Here is a 23,115-nt window from a genome sequence, read left to right as displayed (position 1 = left end):
AAAGATCTTCAAGAGTCCTGACCTGGTAGTACATGACCTCAAAAAGCTGCGACTGGCATGGATCGAGTCCCATTACACAATGTCAAGTCAAGTGGCAGCTAACTCCCCTTGGCTAGAATAAGTAATGGCTTCCCTTAGAGCCCTGGGTTAGTGCCCAGTAGGGTGAGTGGCAGGCAAATAAGTCTTCAATCAGTAGGGTACTTGAGGACACCAACATGTGTCTGCCCTGAGCTGCCCTCTCTGCACATTCCATTGTCCAGAAGAGTGGCAGAGTTTACAATAATAATAGCTAACATTTATCGAGTGCCTATTCTGTATCAGGCATGTTGGCTAGCACTTTCTATGCATTACCCTATTTAATACTTCCAGAAATCCAGTGATACTGATACTAATATAACTCCCAAGTTACATATGAGGAAACAGAGACTCAGGGAAGACAGGTCATTGTCCAAGTCGAACAACTAAGAAGTGATGGATGTTTGAATGCAGGTCTTCTCTCAGCCACTATGCACTATCATCTCTTAGCAGTATAGTTATTAATTCTTTTCAGTCTATGTCAGCAACACTGACCTCCCATGCATACGGTGAGAAAAACAGTGGATGAGGAGTCAGGATGAGTTCTGATCTCAGGTCTGTCACTTAAAATTATGTGGCCTATAGTACACCATTTACCTTCAGTGAGCCTTAGTTCTCCTATCTTCAGAGTGGAGAGAGTAATCTCTGCCATATCAGGAGTTTTGGGAGCACACAATGTGATAACTCTATAAAAATCATTTGCCAACTCTCAAGTGAGGAATGCATAAAAGGTGGTTATACAATTATGATGATGACATGATGATGATGATGATGATGGTGATATTGATGCTGTTGCTAATGATGATGGTACACATGCAATCACACACACACAGACACACACACTAGAATGAAAATATCTCGAAACTCTCATCACTGATTATTAAAACACTTAGAATAGTGCCTGGTCCCTAGATAGTGTTCAATAAATATTATGAAATAAGTAATGAAGATGAAAGAGAAAGAGGTAAAGGAGAATTCATAGATTAATCCACTTCAAACATTTGGGTCTGGAAATTGATCACCCGTACATACATAAAGTTAGGGTCAGCATGGGATTCAAGGTGTTAATAGCAAGATAAAGATTCAATACCTATGGTTTCAGCTTTATCCTTCAGAGACTTCAGGAAGGATCCACCATAGCTAAAGAATTTCCCTCACTTAGCAGTTAGCATAGTGCTCAGCACACAGTAGGTTCTTTATAAATGTGTTTTTCTCATTGCCTCTCTTTTCCTTCTTTTTAAACCCTCCTCCCTTCTCCCCCTCTCCATCCCTTACCTTTATATTATTTTAGATTCTCTTTCAGTCATTCTCTCTCTTCTCAAATTTCTTCTCTTTTGGTTTCTCCATATTCTTTCTTCACTTCTTTTGGTCCCTCCATATTCTTCCCTCTCTCCTCTCTCTCCCTAGCCCTTCCTTTCTCTCCCCAGTCATTTTTCCTAGCCCACTATGTAATGAACTCTCTTCTTTGTCTTTTGGGTTTTCACTCCTTAAGCCAATACTTAAAGACATCTTGTCCCCCATGGGTTTTCCAGCAAGTCTCACTGGAGCTAATTACAACTGGTCCAGATAATCTAGGCTCAGAAAAAGTAATCACAGGAGTTTTGATAATACTCAGCCCTAGGGAAGCCTGGGTTGCTTCCTTCCTGCACAAGGACCTGGGTGTCTTTAGGACAGCTACATCATGGGCTGTCAGAGAGGGCATGACAGCACCAGTCCTTATTCTCCTATTGATTAGATGGTTTGGCTACCCATATTCATTTACCTCAAAGACCATAGATATAACTGGTGGTTGGGAAGGGGATCAGCTGACTCAGACACCCTCTAAAAAGAACACAAATCTGGATGTTAGAATTAAGGTGTGACCTCACCCTCTCCATTCTTCATACCCATGACAATGTTGCCTTGAAAAGGGTTCAGATAGACCTCACAACATTACCTGAAAAGTTAGAGTCAGAGGTGAGGTTCAAAGCCAGCCCAAACTTTAAAATATTCTTGTGGGTCCTTCAGCACTACCCACCACACTTACGTCTTTTATTCCTGTAGATTATTAAACCTACTATGAGCAAAGCATTATGGTAAGTATTGAGAAAACAAAACTGCATCCTTACTCTCACTTGACCAGGAGAACTGTGGACAATAGAAATAATTTGTTGGCATGGCTTCTCTTTCATACTGTTCTGCAGAATTGAACTGAGTCTCCAGAGGGACATGTCTTACCTCTCCAGAGGCCCTTCCATGACCCTACTTCTGGGACTCATTCAAAGGCTGATAGAATAGGCCTTTTGGGATACTGACCTTTGCTCTTTGAATAACTGTCATTCTGTTCAAGGTCAAGGTATAAGGTTATTTCCTCTCCTTAGCCCAGACATCATCATATTTGGCAGTTGTAAGGTTGATCTTTGGAGATTCCTTAGTTTAACCGAAGTCTTCAATTCATATTCTTTTATTTCTTTGTTGTTTTTCTTGAGAGTCAAGGGAAGGCAAAAGAATCTCCAAATACCTCTATTATGCCATCTTTGAACCAATCCTGTTATTTTCAAGGTAAGTAAACTGGTCCAGAGATAGAGTTACAGTCAAGAAACCCTGGGGATGCCTGGGTGGCTCAGTCAGTTAAGCATCTGCCTTTGGACCTGATCCCAGGGTCCTAGGATTGAGTCCCACATCAGGCTCCCTGCTCAGCAGGGAGTCTGCTTCTCCTTCTGCTTACCACTCCCCCCGGCTTGTGCTCACTCACTCTCTCTGTCTCTTTCTCTCTCTGGCAAATAAATAAATAAAATCTTTAAAAGATATATATATATATATATATATATATATATTTTTTTTTTTTTTTTTTTTTTAAGTCAAGAAACCCTGAACAGCAGTGTTATGCCAAATCCTGGCCTCTTGTCTCCAACTTGATGCTGGACAGAAATTCTGGGAAGGAGAGCTCCCAGTTTTGATGCCTTGAGAGAGGATGGCCTCCAGTAATTTCCCGCTCAGTCTCATTGCTGTCCCCAGGAGAACTCAGATGGTCTCAAAAACTTGGAAATGTAGTTTGGCCATCAAGTTCATTACATGTAATTTACTATCTCATTTGATGTGGAGAATCAAATTTGGTGAGAGAATTAGAAGGAGCTGTGGTTTCCCAGTCAATTAACATTTATTAAGATCCATCTGTAAGATAAACTGATTCATTTATTCATTTGATATAGCTTGTGTCCTTTTCATATGGCAGAGGCAACACCATGTGATAGTCTAAGAACACAAGCTTCAGAGTCAGGCAGCTTTATTTTGCCTCTTGGATTTGTTATACACTAGCTGTTTGATTTGGGGTAAATCCCCTAATCTTTTTGAGCTTAGATTTCCTCAACATTAAGATGGGAGTAAAAGTTTCTACTATACAGCACTCTTTAAATAAAATAATGTAGGTTAAATAATTCACATGGTAGCTGGCACATTGATGTCTGAAAACTGTGAATAATAATCATAATCATAAGTGCTAGATTATGATCAGATGAGAGTATTCTTTATGAGCCCACTATCTCCTCTCTTATTTAGGAAAACATCTGAGAAATCCTTCAGATGTTTATTTTGCATCTGAAACACTTAGTAAAAGGGCAGTATATTTGCATGTGTGTCCTACTTGGTCCAACATATATTGACACAGATGAGTTTCACTCTTGAATCTGCTCAGTCTTGAAATTTTCTTCTCACTCATGAAAAAAGATTCTGACTTGACCATGGTTTTTCCAGTAAATCATTAAAAAATAAGGACATTTTGGATATCATTTTCACCTTCATCTCTTTTTGCTTTAATGTTGAACTTCAGCATATAGTCCATCTGAGTGGACCCCTATTGCATCCTGTAATAAATTTACATCACGCCTGGGAAAGATCACCTCTTCCAATCCAACCAGCCAACACTGGAAAGCGAAATGAAGTGAGTGGATTATTAATGTGAAAAATCAATTGTAAAATAAGATGCACAATTCTAATTTTTCATTCTTTCCCCTTTTTTAAAGTATATACTTACATAGTAAAAACCATGGAAAAATATACAGACAACTGTTAGTAAACTCTAGAAAATGAGACTATAAATTATTTCTTATTATTATTCCTTTTTGTATTTTCAGGAAAGACTACAATGAACCTGTGTTGTTTGTGTAATAAGGAAAATAGCACAGTAAAAATTAGGTTAAAAGCACCCTACTTAACACAGTTCCTGGCAAATTTTAGATGCTCAGTGAATGTTTAATGGTTGAATGAATGGCCCACAATCTGGGTAACTCCTGATGAGCCAAGAGTTCAGCTGCCCTGGCATATCCATCATTCTAGCTCCAGCACCAAATGATCCCTCCAGGATAACAAGAGAACAGGGAGGAAGGGAAAAAAATGGAGAAGAGAATTGAAAAAGAAGGTTTAGGAATGAGGCTTGGTAAGAGACCAGTTATACCGCTTGATAGTGAATGTTTCACCTGGAAGGCATTCTATGAACAGGGGACTCACATCTCTTGGGTACCACTCAGGCACCTCACAGAGAAAAGTTCCCTACTCCTTTGCAAGCTCCATCATGCAGATGGGGAGTCAACCTGACCATCACAAGTGTCATTAAATGGCAACAATTTGAATCAAGGCCTCCTGACTCCACTTCAGGGCTCCTTCTGAGAAAGAAAGAACATTATGAAATGTATAAGTGATATTTGCAAATTTAGTTTAATTTAGGGGCTCAGAAGGGTGATGGGAAATAGGAAAGAGAGAGGAAAATCAGAACACTGAAGAAAAAAAACTTCAGGGCATATTTTCAGCCCCAGTGAAATATATAAACCCTACAGTCAAATAATATTTATGCACGGCATGAAGGTTTTCAGGAACTATAAGAGAATCAATCCACAAAGAATAAATTAGTAACTCATCGAGTATGGAAACCACCTCATCAGCCCAAACACACAGGCAGATATTTACCAACAATCTGTGGGAGGAGAATTCCCATTGTGTATTTAGGATGTCATTCATCGTCCTGTTGAGTTCTCGTGTTCAGAGAAATGTGGCAAGGTCTACTTCTCTTTCTTAAATCCCTGGATCTTTGCCTCCTACCCAGCCTAATCAAAGCCCTACCTGACTCTATTATTAACTGCAACCCACAAAACTGCACCCCCAAATGCCAAAGGGATGACTTAAATGTAGACCACTGATGCACCCAGAGCATTCAGTATTCAGTCAACATGGAAAGAGAGAATTATGTCTCCCATATTGCAATTCTCTACTTAAAGTCAATCTCTTCTTTCAGATTATCCTTTCATTTTCAACACTGGAACAGGACACTGCCCTTTAGCCAGGATCTCAACATGCTTCACAGATGTTATGGAGAGGCCAGTATTACTTTTGTCTGTTCTTTAGACCCTTTTTGTACACAACAGTTTAAACAAGAAATAAGAGCTTAATGTAATATTGAGGGTTTACATTTTAGCAGAGGTAAGGGCCAAAAACTGAGGTGATGCTCCATTCCTCTCCTTCACCACTGGCATTTGTTCTCTGTCTGGGAAAGGTTTGGGAAAGGCCATACGAACTTTGGAATCCCTTGATCCCACCCTGCTGCACCTTCATCTCTTCCCCTGCATTGTCATTGAGTGACTAAATCTGAGAAAGAACACTGGCTGCATTGATTCTAAGAAGGCTTCCGTGCCCTTGAAGTCAATTCATCACAAATATCGGTTAAGTGAGATTTAGGTTTTGCATTTATTTTTATTAGCAAGTGATAAAGACATTAATTAAGGTATCATTAGCTGCTATTATAAACAAATCCCCCAAATTTACAATGTTCCAAGCACAATAGAAATTTCCACAAATGTATAATCCAAAATGGGTGGTGCTGATCAGCAAGTGGTCCTCCATCTGATTCCAGAGAACAGATTCCTCCATACCATGGGTCTATCATGTTCAACACGGGGGCCTCAAGGTTAATGGATTCTTTGGGTCTGCATTAAGCTGATAGACTGGAAAGAGCACAAAAGAGCCCATGAGAACTCTTCACGTGCTAGGCAGGAAAGTGGGGCAGATCACTTCTGATCTCATCCTATTGAGTAGAGTTCAGCCCATGACCAGGTCTAAATGCAAAAGAGGCTGGGAAATGTAGGCTGTGTGCCCAGGGAGAAGAGGAAACAGGTGTGTTAAGCTGCTAGCCAGTCACTACCACAATACAGAAATAAGTCAATATCTGCACAATAACAACAAAATGACAGTTTCCAAACAAGTGAGGCTCCACCTCTAATAACAGCATCTTCAGTCCTACACTAGGACTAGTCCTACAATAGGACTTCAGTCCCTATACAGAAAAAGATTTGGTGAGGTTTTCTCTCTAGAGATATGTAATCGTCATCACAGGACACCTCCCCCTAAAAAATGAAAATAGGGAGATGCATTTCAGGAGGAAAAAAGGGTTTTAACAACCACAGTTGAAGGGGAAAAAAGCATCAAAATCCCTAATTAGTTTGAAATTTTAATTTACCGATGAGCTGATAAATTAAATGGACTGAACTCATTCAGTCCAGCTAATTTAGGTTTTGCCCTAACCAGTTAATAAGCCAAGGTTATTAATAGTGATATTGTAGTATATTCATTATCCTAATGAATCCCTATTTGCCGTATATTCTACCTCAGACTAGACAGATGTCTCATGAAAGAAAGAGAACAAGAAAGAAAGAGAAAGAGAAAGAGAGGAAGGAGGTGGGGGTGGAGGGAGGAGAGAAAATAGTTCCCCTCATTTTGTGTGTTTTCTCCATCATTTGGACAACTACACTTGGCTTTTAGTCTCCCCTGCTCTAATTGCAATGACAAAAAGGAGCTTTGAGTGAAGAAACCCAAGAGTATTTGAAACCAGGTTATAACTCCCTTCAGCAATTTGGTTCTGGAAGAAAATATGCATGCCTGCAAATTATCTTTAACTCCTGCAAGGAGACATCCAGCTCTCGTGGGAATTTAAATTTATTTCGAGGTGGGGGATGAAGGCATTCTTTTTGCCAGTTTTTAAAATGGATTTCATGACTGTAAGCATGAAAGACAAGTTTCCAGCAGAAAAACACCTGAACTCCGATCAAGCTGAACTGATGTTCTCGATGCTGTAGGGTGCCGAGTGAGAGACAATGGATTGTGCCTGCTTCAAACCAGATACACATAACCACCTTGTCTGCTTCAATCTGAGCCATTATCCAACAAATGCAAACACTGAGGTGCAGTGTTCTCTATCATATATATTTTAAATATCCCCTGATATTGACAAGGGTAAATTAAATAGATACACTCAAAAATCACTAATGGAAGTATAATTTGGAAAGCAGTTTTGTTGGAAATTTTATCAAGATGAGATGCATTCATATTTTTATTTTTCTTTCTTTCTTTCTTTCTTTCTTTTATTTTTGAGAAAAAATATAAACTTGACAAAAATTCCTCCTTAGGTTTGTATCTTTTCACACCTCAACTGCAGCTCCCCAAATGCGAGATCATTTAGGTTATGTGAGGCCTGACATTAACCATGCATCCGCAAAATTTCCTATGAGACGCAAAAGGCCTCATTGCCAGAAGTAGTGAGATCCCTGGAAGGACTGATGTCCACGTGGCCAACTAAGTGTTCTGTGTCCACCCCTACTTCATTATGGAGCCAGGAGGATGAAGTCGATTATCAATTAACAAAACAGATGCGAGCAAGAATTCCGTTCTTTCGCAACTCTGTGGCTCTCCTCTGCCTTGGTTCTAGAAATTACTTCTCAGGCTGAGCAAATGTGGGGCAGCAGAAGAATCAGAATCTGCCTTTCACACTCCTCATTAAATATACCATTGACAGAAAAACTTCAGCCACCACAAGTTCACAATCTCCTTATTGCTGTTGCGGCCAGAATGCGGTTTTGTCTCTCTTTCTGTCGTAGTGGCACTGAGCCTACCTTTGGTCAGGGTTTTCTGCATCATTCTAAGAGAACTTTTTTTTCTCTCTCTCTCCTGCATTTAGTCACATTCTCTGCTGCTAAAAGAAGCAGTACTTAGATTGTGTTCAGCGGGGCATGAAAGATCACCTGTGTTCCCAGGGTTTTGATGGAGAAGACTTGCCTTCGAATGATGAAATATCTCAAGGATCCTGCTTGCCTGTAATCCCACTCTAGCCCCCAGGTCCTGTCTCCTCCTGAAAATTCAGCACAAGGTTGGGTTGAAGAGGTGCAGTGCAAGCTTGCCATGTCACTTGGTTGGTACAATGCTATTTCCTTAGAACCTACTAGGTTATAGGAAGTGCATTAGCTGCTGTAAATAGGACAGTGGAGATGTGCCTTGAGCAAATGCTTTCCAAAAGTTATTAACTCATTAAGCTCCACTGTTTAGAGTGCTACAGGGGTATCTCAAAGGGAATCATACTTTAGTCTAAGGCAGAGAATCCCAACTGGGGTCCCCTAGGAGACATAAGACAGTAACTGAAGACATTTTCAGCTTTTACAACTTGGTTGGAGATGAGGACATGGCTGGGAGTCTGGGCATTGAACGGGTAAAAAGTAGGATGCGGCTAAGCACCCTATAATGCCAGTAGCATCAAGGTTGAGAAACCCCGGTGATTTTCAAACTTAAGCGAGCAGAGAATCACCTGGAGAGCTGGGCCCCATGCCCAGAGTTTCTGATTCAGTAAGTCTGGGGTGGGGCCTAAGAATTTGCATTTCTCACAAGGTCCCAGGTGATGCTGCTCTCTGCTGGTCTGGGGACCACACTCAGAGAACTGCTGGTCTATATTTTCACAGAAGGTATTCCCCAGAAAATGATGTGTAAAGTTTTGCTGGAGAAAAAAGGAAAAGATAAACCTTTTCAGGTAGTTTGTGCAAAAACCCAGAGGTGAGAGGTTTGGGTTCAAGGAGCAGAAATAAGGGAGCAGGGCATTGAATGGAGCTGGAGAGGGAGCCCGAGGCAGATGATGCAGGGCCATAGTAGGATGTGGTCTCTATTCCATTTAAAACAATGGAAAGGCACTGAGGAATTTTTACCAGGGAACTGGAGAATTTGACCAGACAGTTGGGGTTGGGGGTAGAAGAAGGCATGGTGCCTATAGTTTAACGTAATAAAAAAACATGGCCGTTGGAATCAGACAGTCTTGGGTTTCCATCCTAGTTTGGTCTCTTACTAATGATCAAGAGCAAATTATTCAACTTCCATGAGACTCAGTTTCCTCATCTGTAAAATGGGGCTGCTCATATCCACTTCTCTGGATAGTTGTGAGAATAAATGAGATCATGTTCATAAAAGGGTCTGGCACACAGAAGGGCTCATTGAATGTTAATTCTCTTCCATTAAGTGTCAATGATGAAAGGACCAGGGGCTCCTCTAGAAGCTAATTTCCATCTCAAAGATCACACAGCAAAGCATGATGTCAGCAACCCAGGTCTGTCCAAAGAGCACTTGCATCACCTGTGTGTGCCAAATCTGTGCCAGGACCTGCTGCTGGCGTGTTTAAGTGAAAATTAGGCAACCACCAACCCACACAAAAATGCTGCAGAGCTAATGCTAGGTTTGCAGATACCATCACAAGGCTCAGGCCAAAGTTACCTAATTTACTGATGTTTGGATACTTCAGAGGCTCTTTTACCACAACTCTTATTGTTTTGTAGCCTGACAATGGGGAGGAGAAACAGTGCTTGGAACCACAATAAATAATAATACTTAGTACTTAAATAACTTTTGCATCTTCAAAGTCATTTCCAAACACTCCCAAATTAAGACTTACCCAGCCCCAGCCTTGGGAAAGTGTCATTATCTTTGTTTCTTCAACACAGCAAGAAGAAGGAGGTGATGGTGTTGCCCAAACCCTGGCCAGTTGGCATTAGAATGGGCTGCTTTAATTCAATCCAGACATCCCTAATAGGCCCATTCCAGAAGAATCTGGGCATTTCCTTGGACCATGAGTAGAGCAAAATATTTAATTGGAAAAGCTAGTTCCACTCTCCAAGAATCACTTTAAAATATAATAATAATAAATAAAGAAGGTGGAAGAAAACTTCTGGAGCAGACAGATATGTTTATGTTATAGACTTTGGTGATGGTTACCAGGGTGTATACTTATCTCCAAACTCCTCAACTTGTATACATTAGATATGTATGGCTTTGTGTATGTTCATCATACCTTAATAAATTGGTTTTTAAAAATTCCTTGTGAGTCTAATTTTGCACAGATGTTCCCAGCACATTCTGAATTAGACTTAATGGGAACAGTTGCTTTTTTGCTATCTCTGGTTCCCCAACTCCCTTACTCTGCCATCTCCCAGAAAGCTGGGCAAATGTTAGGACTTTTTGTGTGTTTGATAATTATCTAATTAATAATGATAATATCTCAAAGTTTCCTCATCTATAAACTGGAGATAATGACACACAGGGTTGTTGTGAGGACAACGTGTGAAGAATGCCAAGTAGGTAATGAACACAAGGAAACATTCTTTATCATTGTTGTGGTTGACACCATAGCCATTGTAGTTATATCATTTTATTATTTCCCATATGTTTCCCATATGCTCTGTTTTATAGTGTTCATAACCATTCTCTTGTAAGGATAAGCAGGTAGCATTATCTTTTGCAGAAACGTGGGCTCAGTGACAGAAAATAGACTCATCTAAAACCACACAGCTAATCACTGCAGAGCAGGGGGAGGAGCCACAGTTTGTCTTTGTATCATCTTATTTCATTCATAACTTCCTCTCCTCCTACCCCAAAGATTTCATCTTTGTGTTCATGAAGTCTAGGTCTTTGCATTCTCTCCCTCTTCCACAAGAGAAAAGGCATCTCTTACCTCCACACTCCCTAAAGCCACAGCAATTCAAGACATTTACTAAACCCCTATTATGTGCCATACACTGGACCCAGGGTCTGTGGAGTATCTTCAGGGAGCTTGTCCTCAGGAAGTTTCATGTCAAGGGGCACCTGGGTGGCTCCGTTGGTTAAGCGTCCAACTCTTGGTTTTGGCTCTGGTCATGATCTCCCAGTTGTGGGACTGAGCCCCACTTTGAGCTCTGCACTCAGTGCAGAGTCTGCTTCAAATTCTCTCTCCTTCTCCCTCCTGTGCTCTCTCTGTCTCTCAAATAAATGAATAAAATTAAAAAAAAAAAAAAGAAGTTCATGTCAAGTGAGAAAGATGATGACCAGCTAGAACAATTGCTTCTTAAAATCAAGATTCAGAAAGGATCTTTAGAATGGTCTCCACTACAATTCTAGATCTGGGAAATGCCAACCATCCCCACCTTCAGCCCTATTCTAAGGACACCATGTTTTAGAAAAAACATGCCCGAGACACTCGTTTGTCTCAAGGAGTAAGGTTCTCCTGCTAAGGTGCCCGTAGGCTTATTTCAAAGTGGATGATGTTCACTAGTGCATTGCACTGACTAAGTGCCCAGGCTTTGGGACCAAATAGACCTGGACCCAAATCCCAAGGCCCACAGTAGCATGACCTTGTACATCTTACTTAACTTGTCAAAAGCTGGGCTTGTGTAAAATAGTGATGATGTATTTTGGGTGGAGGACATGAAGAAGAAAATGTACATGAAATGCTTAACATAAAGCCAAACATATGGTAGCTCTCCAGAAATAGCAGCTATTTTTTATTACATTATTATGCTATTATTGCTATTATTATACTGTGGTATTATTTACACAAAATTTGTATTAAAAATGAATGCAAAGTGTGCCGACAATGCTTCTGATACTTCTTTTTTTTTTAAGATTTTATTTCTTTATTTGAGAGAGAGAGACAGCCCGCTTGTGCAAGGGCAGAGGAAGGGGCAGAGGGAGAGGGAGAGAGAGAATCTCAAGCAGACTCCCCACTGAGCACAGAGCCAGGCATGGGGCTCAATATCACAACCCTGAGATCATGACCTGAGCTGAAGTCAAGAGTCAGGCACTCAACCAACTGCACCACCCTGGTGCCCCGCTTCTGATATTTCTCCTATACATAATCTTAGTGAAAACTGACTGGTTGTGTATGGTAACAAAAAGGGGGTCCTTGAAAATAATACAGCTATCCTTGATGTAGTTGCATAAATTAATTTAAAAAAATTATTTGTGGGCACCTGGGTGGCTCAGTTGGTTAAGCGACTGCCTTCGGCTCGGGTCATGATCCTGGAGTCCCGGGATCGAGTCCCGCATCGGGCTCCCTGCTCAGCAGGGAGTCTGCTTCTCCCTCTCCCGCTCCCCCCTCTTGTGCTCTCTCTCTCAAATAAATAAATAAAATCTTTAAAAAAAAATTATTTGTGATTGCAATAGCTCCATCTGGAAGCATTTGTCAGTTCATGACCATTAGAAATAAGAAGAAACCAGCTCAAAAGAATAGAGCTGGAATCAGACAGTGCAAATTCCAGCTCTGCTTTTCACTAGCTGCGTAGTCCTGAGGAACTCAGCCACCCCCCCGGGGCTCCGTCTCCTCATTTATAAAATGGAAAACTTAGGATTAACTTTCTTGGGTTACTGAAGAATTAATGAAACAATATGTGGCACTTTACAAATGTTACTAAAATACTAATAAAATACTAGTATTTTACTGTTCTTAGAATAGTGTTAGCTTTCATTAATCAGAAACTGGACAGCATACTAATAACTATTTTATAAATATAGTTATTTGGTACATAAACTCTTTAAAATAGGTAGTTCAAGGAAGGAAGGAAGGAAGGAAAAAAGAAAGGAAGGGAGGGAGGGAGGCAGGGAGGAAGAAGGAAGGGGAAAGGAAGGTGGAAAGGAAAGGAAAGAAAGGAAAGGAAAGGAAAAGAAAAGAAAAGAAGAAAGGAAGGAAGGGAGAAAGAAAAAAGAAAAGAAAAGAAAGGAAAAGAAGGAAGGAGGAAAGAAGGAAGGAAGGAAGGGAGGGTAGGGAAAGAGGGGATAGATGATATCTATATAGGTAAGATAGATAGATGATAGATAGATAGATAGATGATAGATAGATAGATGATAGATAGATAGATAGATAGATAAATTATTGAAAGTTACCAGAGGGAAGAGGATGCTTGAACTTGAGAAAGAGACTATAGGGACTACCCCACTCTGGTGGGCTCTAAAGGAAAGAGAAATCCTCCAGGGACTGGAGGTTGCCAGTGACCTCTGACTTCCCTTCCAGCTCTCAGATTCTGTGACTGTCTCCAAGGAATGGACACAGTGATGATTAACATTCCCTTTTCCCCGAGACGGGTGGTGCACGCTTTCATCTTTCAATGTTTATAAATGCCTTTGAAAATGGAATGTGCCACATACATACTATGAGCTATTATTAATATGGTGTCCAAACACCTCTCTCCACATGATAGTTAAGGAACAAAGCAACTGGGGTGTGAGTGTTAGAGAACTTTCAGAGTAAGCGTGTGTATGTGCACACACCCCGGTCAAGGAATGTTCTTTAGTCTCACCCTGGCCTTGGGAGAGGCAGACTATTTCACAGGGGCCAGCAATGGAGCAGAATCGGAGATGTACAAGGGCCTGAACAAGAAGTCGGTGGCAAGATCGGAGCATAATTGATCAAAGCCGTTTTTCTGGACCCCCTATAGGCTGCAAGACATGCTAAGCGCTGTGCAGAATATAAAAACTTGATGGACACAAGCCCTGATTGGAGCGCATGTATGACAAAGACAGTAACCCAGTTTTGAAGAAGTCTGCTCTGAGAAAGTAGACTTACAGGCTGGTTGACCGGGCCCCAAATACAAATGACCCCTGAGCAAGGAGCAAGATCCTACTTGTAGATAACCAGGGGTAAGTCATCAAAAAGTTCTGCTGTCATTGCAGAGGCTGTGGTTCTAAAACATTTTGTTCATGAATGCTTTAAGAAATCCAGTGGAAGTTACGAACCTCTTCCCAGAAAAAATTTGCATGCCGATAAAATCTCACACTGCATGTCTCACATAGCTCACACATTTCCTAAAGCTCTGTCCTCCCTGGGCCCTTTTCTGCAGCTCTTGTGTAGCTAAAACCTCTAAGATGTGAAGTCAGTGAACTGAACAGATTCACTAGCAGACTGATTCAAAGCAGAGACCAGATCTTCTCTAACTCTGGATCCGGGGCATCTAGCGCAGATTCCAGGGCATCGTGCACCTAAAATAAATGCTTATTTAATACACCAGCACAGAATTAAAGCATTTTAATGAGCAACGACTCCTCCTTTAGCTATACTTCATACAGTCTTCTTTATTTGTTTGTTTTATGGCTTGTTCTTTAATACTTCTCAGGAACTTGACCCCCATAGTCTAGAGAGTGAAGAACACATGAATGGATATCTGAATCACCCAGAATCATTTCAAGAACAAGGAAAGGTTGAAACATTTACTCTCTTACCCCCAACACAGGATGCAAACTCTGGGTTGAAGAGCATTAAGGGACCATGTGTAAATTGCAAAATCCACACCTAAAATGGCCACATTGAGGAGGTGTCTCTTTAGAAATCCCAAAGAAGAGCAAAGCTGTGTGTTATCCCAGCCTTTGATCTGTCTGAGCAGAATGAGCATGGCACACTTCTTAAACCTCCGAGCGTCCCTCCAGCATGAAAGACAGGAATAGGTCACACTTAAACTCTCCCTGGCTGCAAGCACCTCTGGGATAAGCCCCTCAACAAGACAAATAGCCTCTGGCAACAGTGCCCTGGGAGAAATGGGTCCTATCACTCAAGCAAGGTCCTCATTCAGAAAAGTCAAGATGGCAGGGGAGAGGCAAAGTCCGGAGAGAGTGAAAGAGAGTGGGCGGGCCAGAGGGCCAGAGGAGGGCTTCCGAAAGTCCCAGCTTCTGGTTTCGTCTCTTTCTAAAGTAGCCATTCCCCCTTGAAGAGGTAAATAAAACAACACCATATGGGTATGGCATTATGCAGATGAGGAGGCAGAGACAAGAGACCTTCAAAGCTGCTAAAAGCCAGACCAAAAGCCATGTGTGCATGATGTCCCAGCACCCCCACCCCCACCCCTGCCCCTGCAGCGCCTTTGCATGCTGCTCCCGGACTCAGCCCTTGAGGGCTTCCAACTTCCGGCCACCTTGAGGGGCTTTTTGGTGAAGTGCCACAGAAGATAAAATTAGAAACCAGGCTTCCTTTTTTCCCCCCTCACTCTGTTAGTCACACACACATCAGCTCTGACTGAGAAGCACCGTCATACCAGCTTTCAGTGACAGACGCTCAAGTGAGCTGCACTTTAGCGGCTACCTGCGCCCGGCCCCTCAGACCTCTGCTTCTCCACCTGCCCCCCCAGCCAGAAGGGAGCCCTGCCCCTGGTCCCACGTTCTCACCATGTCATCTGTTCCCTCTTCTTTCTGAATGTGTGACCCCAGCAAATGGCTTAACTTCTTCGACCTCATCTATGACATGGAGATTAAAAAAAAAAAAAAAAAGTCTCTCCACCTGCAGAGTTGTTTGAAGGCCCAAATGCAGCAATGTGGGTGGCGTTTGCCAGCCAGCTGGGCACCGACTTCACAGCAAGATTGTTGTAGGAAAACCACCGTGAGCTCAGTTCTTCAGGCTGATAACTTCCAATTCAGCCTCAAATATGCTCCCAGAGGGAAAGGACCTGCTGCTCCGGTCACTCACCGTGGGGTCTGCACCCCTCATAGGTGGTCCAAAAATGCTGCAAGCCCCGGGGGTTAGGGATAAAAGATTCACTGATCCTTCTCTTTTCCCCGAGGCCTCTTATGCCATTTATGTTTATCAAAAGGCGAAGAGAAGGTCAGGAGTTTCTTGTTGTCTTTCCATGAGGGTCATGGCTTGATTTGTTTGTATGTAGCTGTCACTGGCTTTGTGGGGGCTCTACCTTTGGAAGTTATCCAGAGTTGGAGCATGGTGGCGTGCCTACTGAAAGCCTGCAGGTGAGTCTGCAGGTGAATCTGACAGGTGAGTCTGCCGGAAATCCTGGCAGCTCCCTCAAGTGTGGCCCCACACGGGAGATGCTTCTGGGGGGCACATGGATAAACGTTATCTTTCTGTTGTCACATGTAGAAGTGTCATTACAACAATGACAACTATTTTCCAGTTAAAGTAGTAAGATCAATTTTTCTTTTGTATTATTTCTATTCAGATTTTTTTAAAAAGTTACTCTACAGAAAATATGAAAAGGAACAGTAATACAGATGGTTTCTAAGTGAGTCTAAAATCTTGAGTTGGTATTCAAATTATTTATTTTTGAGAAACTATGGACAGATAGGGAGAGCTTTGAAGAAAAGTGAAGGTACCTGGCCCCAGTTCTAGCTTGTTACTTTTCTGTGAACATGGAGGCATACCATATGACGTCTCTGTGCCCAGATTTCCCAGTCAGTGACAGTGGAGAGGATGCTCCAGGTGGGAGAAATATTCTCTCTCCACCCCCTCTCCCCACCCCGACTTGTGGAAAACATCCTCAGTCTTTCAGGTTTACTCTACCTTATGGCCGTCTCTGTTGGATGTGCCTCTCCTTCCGCCCAACTCCCGTGTCATGGCGCATGGACTTCTTGGTGACCAGCACAGTAGAGTGATTATGAGCCTGCTGTGGGCTCCATATTCCAGCTCTTCCACTCCCCAGCTGTGACTCCATTTCTTCCTCTGAAAATGAACTATCTCTCTCATAGAGTCATTATTAGAACCAAAAGAGAGTACACAGAGTGTGTACAGTGATTCTCATCTCTTATTTTGCAGAGCGGGAGATTGAAGCCCTGAGGTAAAAAACAGGTGCACCCAAGATTACAAAGTGCATTAGCGCCAGAGCCAGAACTTGAACATTTCTCTGTATGCCTGGAAATATCACTATGATTGAAGTCTGTTCAGCCACTATGCCATGCTCTGTTCAAAAAATATTAACAAACTTTATTGCCGGTAATCATTTTGAATATATACATATATCAAATCATTACACCCTAAATTGTACACCTTAAAATTATACAATGTTATCTGTCTTTTATATCTCAATAAAACTATAAAAAAATTTTTAGTTGAGAGAAATTTTTAAAATATATACAGGAAGGGTTTGAATGACTACATGAAAGACTTGCTTCTCCAGGAAAAACACACCATCAAGTTTCCAGAAGAGAACGATTTGATGGAAACCACCACCCTCTGTGGTATGCATCAGTGTCAATCAAAATGGTGCCAATTATTACGAAGGAGCCACTTAGAGCAGGGGTCTGTAAACTACACCCAATGGGCCACATGGCCAACCACATGTTTTTATACATAAAGTTTTATTGGAACACAGCCACACTTGTTCAGTTACATAGTGTCTACAGATGCCTTCATTCTATAATGGCAGAAGACTGACTCAACTAATAAAACAGACAATATGACTGGCTTGCCCAGGACAGGGTTCAATCATCTCCAGCCTGTGGATTCCTCCTACATAAAAGAAAGAAGGTTCAGGAAGGAGGGGTAGTTCATTCAGTGAGCACCTCTTCATTTTGCCTATTTGACATTCATGCATCAACGTGGTCAGAGAGAATTTTACGACATGTATGGAAGCAAGATGTATCATAGAATATACCCATCTGAGAATAAATCCCCACTTGAAAATGTTTTTCTGATTCTATCAAGATCACAAAAGGTTACTAATACTATAGGTCTAAGTTATTCAGAATTATATTTATATCCTAAAGATCAGAAATGCTGAAAGCCAACATCTTAAGCCTTCAAAGGACCTGCAGTTTAACCTCCAGGTCTAATAGAGGTTTTCCCTTAAGAACCAGCTAACCTAGGGAGGGACCAGAAGGGTAGGAAGACTGTAGATTGTTGAATCAGTATCTGAGTAATGAGCAATAAGACTCTTTAATTCCCAGATCTAGCTGCTTAGAATTTTCTTAAAGCCTTTGAGGTTGTGCTTATTGGGAGATTGCATTATTAGTCAGGAAATACTCACTCTCCTTTCCCCAGCACTACGGACAGGGCATACCACCCTCTTCAATGACTTTGGGCCTGGCCAGGTGACTTGCTTTGGGTGGAAGTGACAGGAGGTCGGTTTTGAGCGCTGTGTATTTCCAACCTCTCTCTGCCCTTCCTACATCCATATGAGAAGTAGATGTCCCAGGGGCCGCTGTTTATTCAGCCTGCGTTCAGGAATGAGGGACATGTGGGAATACTCCTAAACCTGACATGCAGACAAAACCCGATCCACAAACCAAACCTGACCAGCAGACCCATGAGCAAGAGATAAAACTTGTAGTTAGAGGCCACTGATATTGGGGTTATTTGGTGATACAGTTAATCTGACTCATACAGTTCATTTCTTTGTTTGCCCATGAGGCTGTGGAAATGGTTGGTTTGCTGTCAGGTGTGTAAATTAAAACTCTTAATTAATGCTTAAACAGTAATTAAATGCCCTTTATTTCATCTTCACATTAGGAAACTGAGATCCAGAGAGGGAGTTCCCCAAAGGCCCTAACAAGTTAGTGGCAGAGAAAAGAGGATTCCTGCCTTGTGATCCACCGTCCTTATGCTGATTGGTTCATTCATCCACCAGTCACTCTTCTTAATCACTTGTAAACTTAACATTCTAACCTAATAAACACTTCACTCCATGAAAAAGTCCAGAAATTATTATCAGGAAAAAACCCAGCTGAATTATTTGGGGATGAAGTAGATAACAATATATCAACTTTGCACCAGATCTCCTCAGAAATGCTCTGTGAGGTCACAGCAAGATGAGTCTTAATGGTAATACAACCACATCTTATTTTTCAGCTTGAGAATTGACATTCACATGCTACAGATGCTGTTTTAGATTGTCTTTCTAAGAAATCTAAATGGTCATCTTGACTAGCCAGCTACCTCCAGATGACTCAGAAATATGTTCAAATTAGGCAATTAGACTACACGCTTCTCATCCACTAGCCCAACATTAGACAGCTAATTTTTCAAATATTCCTAGAACCACAAATTTTTCAGGTTATATGCTTCAAGCTTCTAATTAATAAAGCTGGAGTTTGAGGATCTGAAAGATCCTGTTTGAAACCTCACCTCTTGAAACAATTAATGTGTGGCCTTGAGAAAATTATTCAATCTCTCTAGGGCTTGTGTTTTCTATAATATGAAGATAACACTACTACTACTTCAAAAGATAAAGGTGGAATTGAATGAACACAGGCACTCAAGGAGAGGTGGATGGAGTAAATAGCCCCAGAATTGTTAACTTTGGAGTAGCCCCAGAATTGTTAACTTAGAAGAAGCAATTGGGTTGCTAAAAAGCATGTGAGCCTTGAAATGAATCTCCCGGCCCCAGTGATATCACTATATAACCTGGGTAAATCATAGAACTTCTTGTTTCCTCATTTGCCAAGTTGAGGGAAGCCAATGGAAATGCTCACCAATGTTCCAAGTGACTGTCACTGAATCCGGACAGCAGAAATGCTCCAGGCTTCATTTCTGCCCTCCAGCCTCCAACGAGGAAAAAGAAGGAGCAGGATAGAGCAAAATATAGGACTTAGAACCAGCAATTCTGATTCCAAATAGCTTCTCATAACTGGCTCTGAGCCCCTATTTTCTCATCTGTAAACTTCACATGGCCACTCTTGTACTGCCCATATCCCCTGCCTGTTGGGCTAATCAAATGACGTAATACATACAGAAGAGCCCCATAGCCCACGGTAGCCTCTGCATTTGTCAGTGGCTGTAGGAAAAAAACAACAATGGGAATTGATCAGGTCCTAAGGGCTAGTATTGAGAAAATGGGAAGAGAGGGCAGGAGTTTGAACTCAGCTAAGCTCTCCCCTTTTGGTCTGAACCTACAAAACATCAAATATTCAACCACAATAACTGGATCATGCAACAATGTGATTACTATACATATATTCCCAGAGACAGCAAAGAGAGGACAGGAGGAAGGGAAGAAATAACCAGCTTTGCTAGAAAGGAAGGAGGGGGCAGAGCTTTAGAATATGGATCCCATTGCCAGATTCTGTTCCTGAATATAACACTTCTAAGCTCCATGACTTTGGCAAGATAATTAAACATTCTCTGCCTCAGTTTCTTCATCTCTAAAATGGGGATAATAATAGGGCCTCCCCTAGAGAGTTGTTGTAAAGATTATATTAGTTACTGCAAGTGCTTAGAACTAGAGTGCTTCCCATATAGTCAACACTGAGCATGTGTTATATTTATTCATTCATTTATTACACTCCACAAATATTTATTGAGAGTTCACTCTGTGCCAAACCCTGTTGGGACTGGGCATATAGTCATGAGCAAAACAAAGTCCTTGCCCTCCAGTAGCTTGGAGTTCATTCCAGAGCAGTTCCAGAAAGACAATAGAAAAATTAATATAAACTATATGTCAGTTCATGATAAATACTATAGATATAAGTAAGATGGGGCAGAGGGGATATGAGATTAAGGGGTTGCAATTTTAGGTCAAGAGGCCAAGTAGACTTCCTTGATCCTGTGTTATACTGAGCATATAGGTGAAAGTATGGTGGGCTGCCCAGGTACCCCCTCAGGATGGAGGCACTCATCCCACTGCTCTCAGGAGCTCTGCCTGCTACCCCCAGATTCAGCCAAATAGAGCTTTCATCTCATACCCTTTCTCTGAAGGCAGTCTGCATCTCTGACTGGTCAACACAGATGCACAAAAGCCCCATTACTTGTCCTCTCCTGGGACAACTCTGAAGAGACATCCCAGCTCCAGGGTTCCCTGTGGGATTGCCAGAGGTCTCCATTGAAACTTTATCATGGTCCAACTCCTCCTTCTGCCCATCACAGATGTTGTTCCCGAACCTGTTTTCCAGTTAGCTTCCTCACAAAAATCTCAAGAGTCTCAGACTCTCTTTCCAAGAAAATCTGACCTATGACCAAGGCTAAGTAACTTGTACAATATCTCTTTGAACAGAAAGTAGTAGATCAAGGGTTTTCTCCCGGGGCTGCCTGCCTCTGTGGCTTTGAGATTCTTCTGTTGTTATCAGTGGTATTGCATTCTAGTCTGTTCCAGTCAGTGCAGTAGCAGGAAAACTTCTTGGAATTTCTGAGCCATCCAGAGCATGAGGGTGTGGCTGTGGATGAGAAAAGGAGAGGTGGTGTTAATGTTAAGAGCAGAAGACATTGCCCCCATTGAAACCCAGTGATGTTGAAGTACATCAACACATTTGGAAAAGAAACGTAATATTTTAGAATTTGACTTTTTTTTTTGCTACAAATTCTTAGTGCTTTTGCCATAAACATACAATTGTTTGTTTTATATGAATTTAAAAAAAAAAAACAAACCTCTTTTTAAGTAAGTTCCATCTTTAGTCCAGTTTTCCATCAAGTGTGTTTTTAGGTATTTTAGGATAGCATTTATATCTTGGGATAAAGTGACTTTTGGGGAGTCCTAAAATGTGATCTGACTCCTGGTCTCAATGATGCATTTATTTTTATATTAGGATGCCTTGAAGGATACTTGCCTTTGGCTTCAACCTGGATCCCAGACACAGTAGATCCAGAAGCTGGTGATATGGTAAGTAGGTATCTCAGACAGGGACGGGGGAACACAGAAATTCTTCAGATGTTGGAAAAGTTTTCCTGAAACAATGTAACAAGCTTCTGGAGGGGAATCTAGGACATAAGAGAAGGTTAGAAAATGGTGTTGGGAAAATTGGACAGCCACATGCAGAAGAATGAAACTGGACCATTTCCTTACACCACACACAAAAATAGACTCCAAATGGTTGAAAGACCTCAATGTGAGACAGGAGTCCATCAAAATCCTAAAGGAGAACACAGGCAGCAACCTCTTCGACCTCAGCCGCAGCAACTTCTTCCTAGAAACATCGCCAAAGGCAAGGGAAGCAAGGGCAAAAATGAACTATTGGGACTTCATCAAGATAAAAAGCTTTTGCAAAGCAAAGGAAACAGTCAACAAAACCAAAAGACAACTGACAGAATGGGAGAAGATATTTGCAAATGACATATCAGATAAAGGGCTAGTATCCAAAATCTATAAAGAACTCATCAAACTCAACACCAAAAGAACAAAGAATCCAATCAAGAAATGGGCAGAAGACATGAACAGACATTTCTCCAAAGAAGACATCCAAATGGCCAACAGACACATGAAAAAGTGTTCAATATCGCTCGGCATCAGGGAAATCCAAATCAAAACCTCAATGAGATACCACCTCACACCAGTCAGAATGGCTAAAATTAACAAGTCAGGAAATGACAGATGTTGGCGGGGATGCGGAGAAAGGGGAACTCTCCTACACTGTTGGTGGGAATGCAAGCTGGTGCAGCCACTCTGGAAAACAGTATGGAGGTTCCTCAAAAAGTTGAAAATAGAGCTACCATATGATCCAGCAATTGCACTACTGGGTATTTACCCCAAAGATACAAAAGTAGGGACCCGAAAGGCTATGTGCACCCCGATGTTTATAGCAGCAATGTCCACAATAGCCAAACTGTGGAAAGAGCCAAGATGTCCATCAACAGATGAATGGATAAAGAAGATGTGGTATATATATATACAATGGAATATTATGCAGCCATCAAAAGGAATAAGATCTTGCCATTTGCAACGACGTGGATGGAACTGGAGGGTATTATGCTGAGCGAAATAAGTCAAACAGAGAAAGACATGTATCATATGACCTCACTGATATGAGGAATTCTTAATCTCAGGAAACAAACTGAGGGTTGCTGGAGTGGGGGGTGGGGTGGGAGGGATGGGGTGACTGGGTGATGGACACTGGGGAGGGTATGTGTTCTGGTAAGCGCTGTGAATTGTGCAAGACTGTTGAATCTCAGATCTGTACTTCTGAAACAAATAATGCAATATATGTTAAGAAAGAAAAAAAGAAGAAGAAGAATGTAGCAGGAGGGGAAGAAGGAAGGGGGGGAAGTCGGAGTGGGAGAAGAACCATGAGAGACGATGGACTCTGAAAAACAAACTGAGGGTTCTAGAGGGGAGGGGGGTGGGAGGATGGGTTAGCCTGGTGATGGGTATTGAGGAGGGCACGTTCTGCATGGAGCACTGGGTGTTATGCACAAACAATGAATCATGGAACACTATATCTAAAACTAATGATGTAATGTATGGGGATTAACATAACAATAAAAAGAAAGAAAAAAAAAAAGAGTGGAACAAGGCACACAAAAGTAATGTAACTTGCTTGAGA

Source organism: Phoca vitulina, unplaced genomic scaffold (assembly GCF_004348235.1).
Source record: "Phoca vitulina isolate PV1807 unplaced genomic scaffold, GSC_HSeal_1.0 scaffold18, whole genome shotgun sequence".
NCBI lineage: Eukaryota > Metazoa > Chordata > Mammalia > Carnivora > Phocidae > Phoca > Phoca vitulina.
This window is presented reverse-complemented; position numbering follows the sequence as displayed.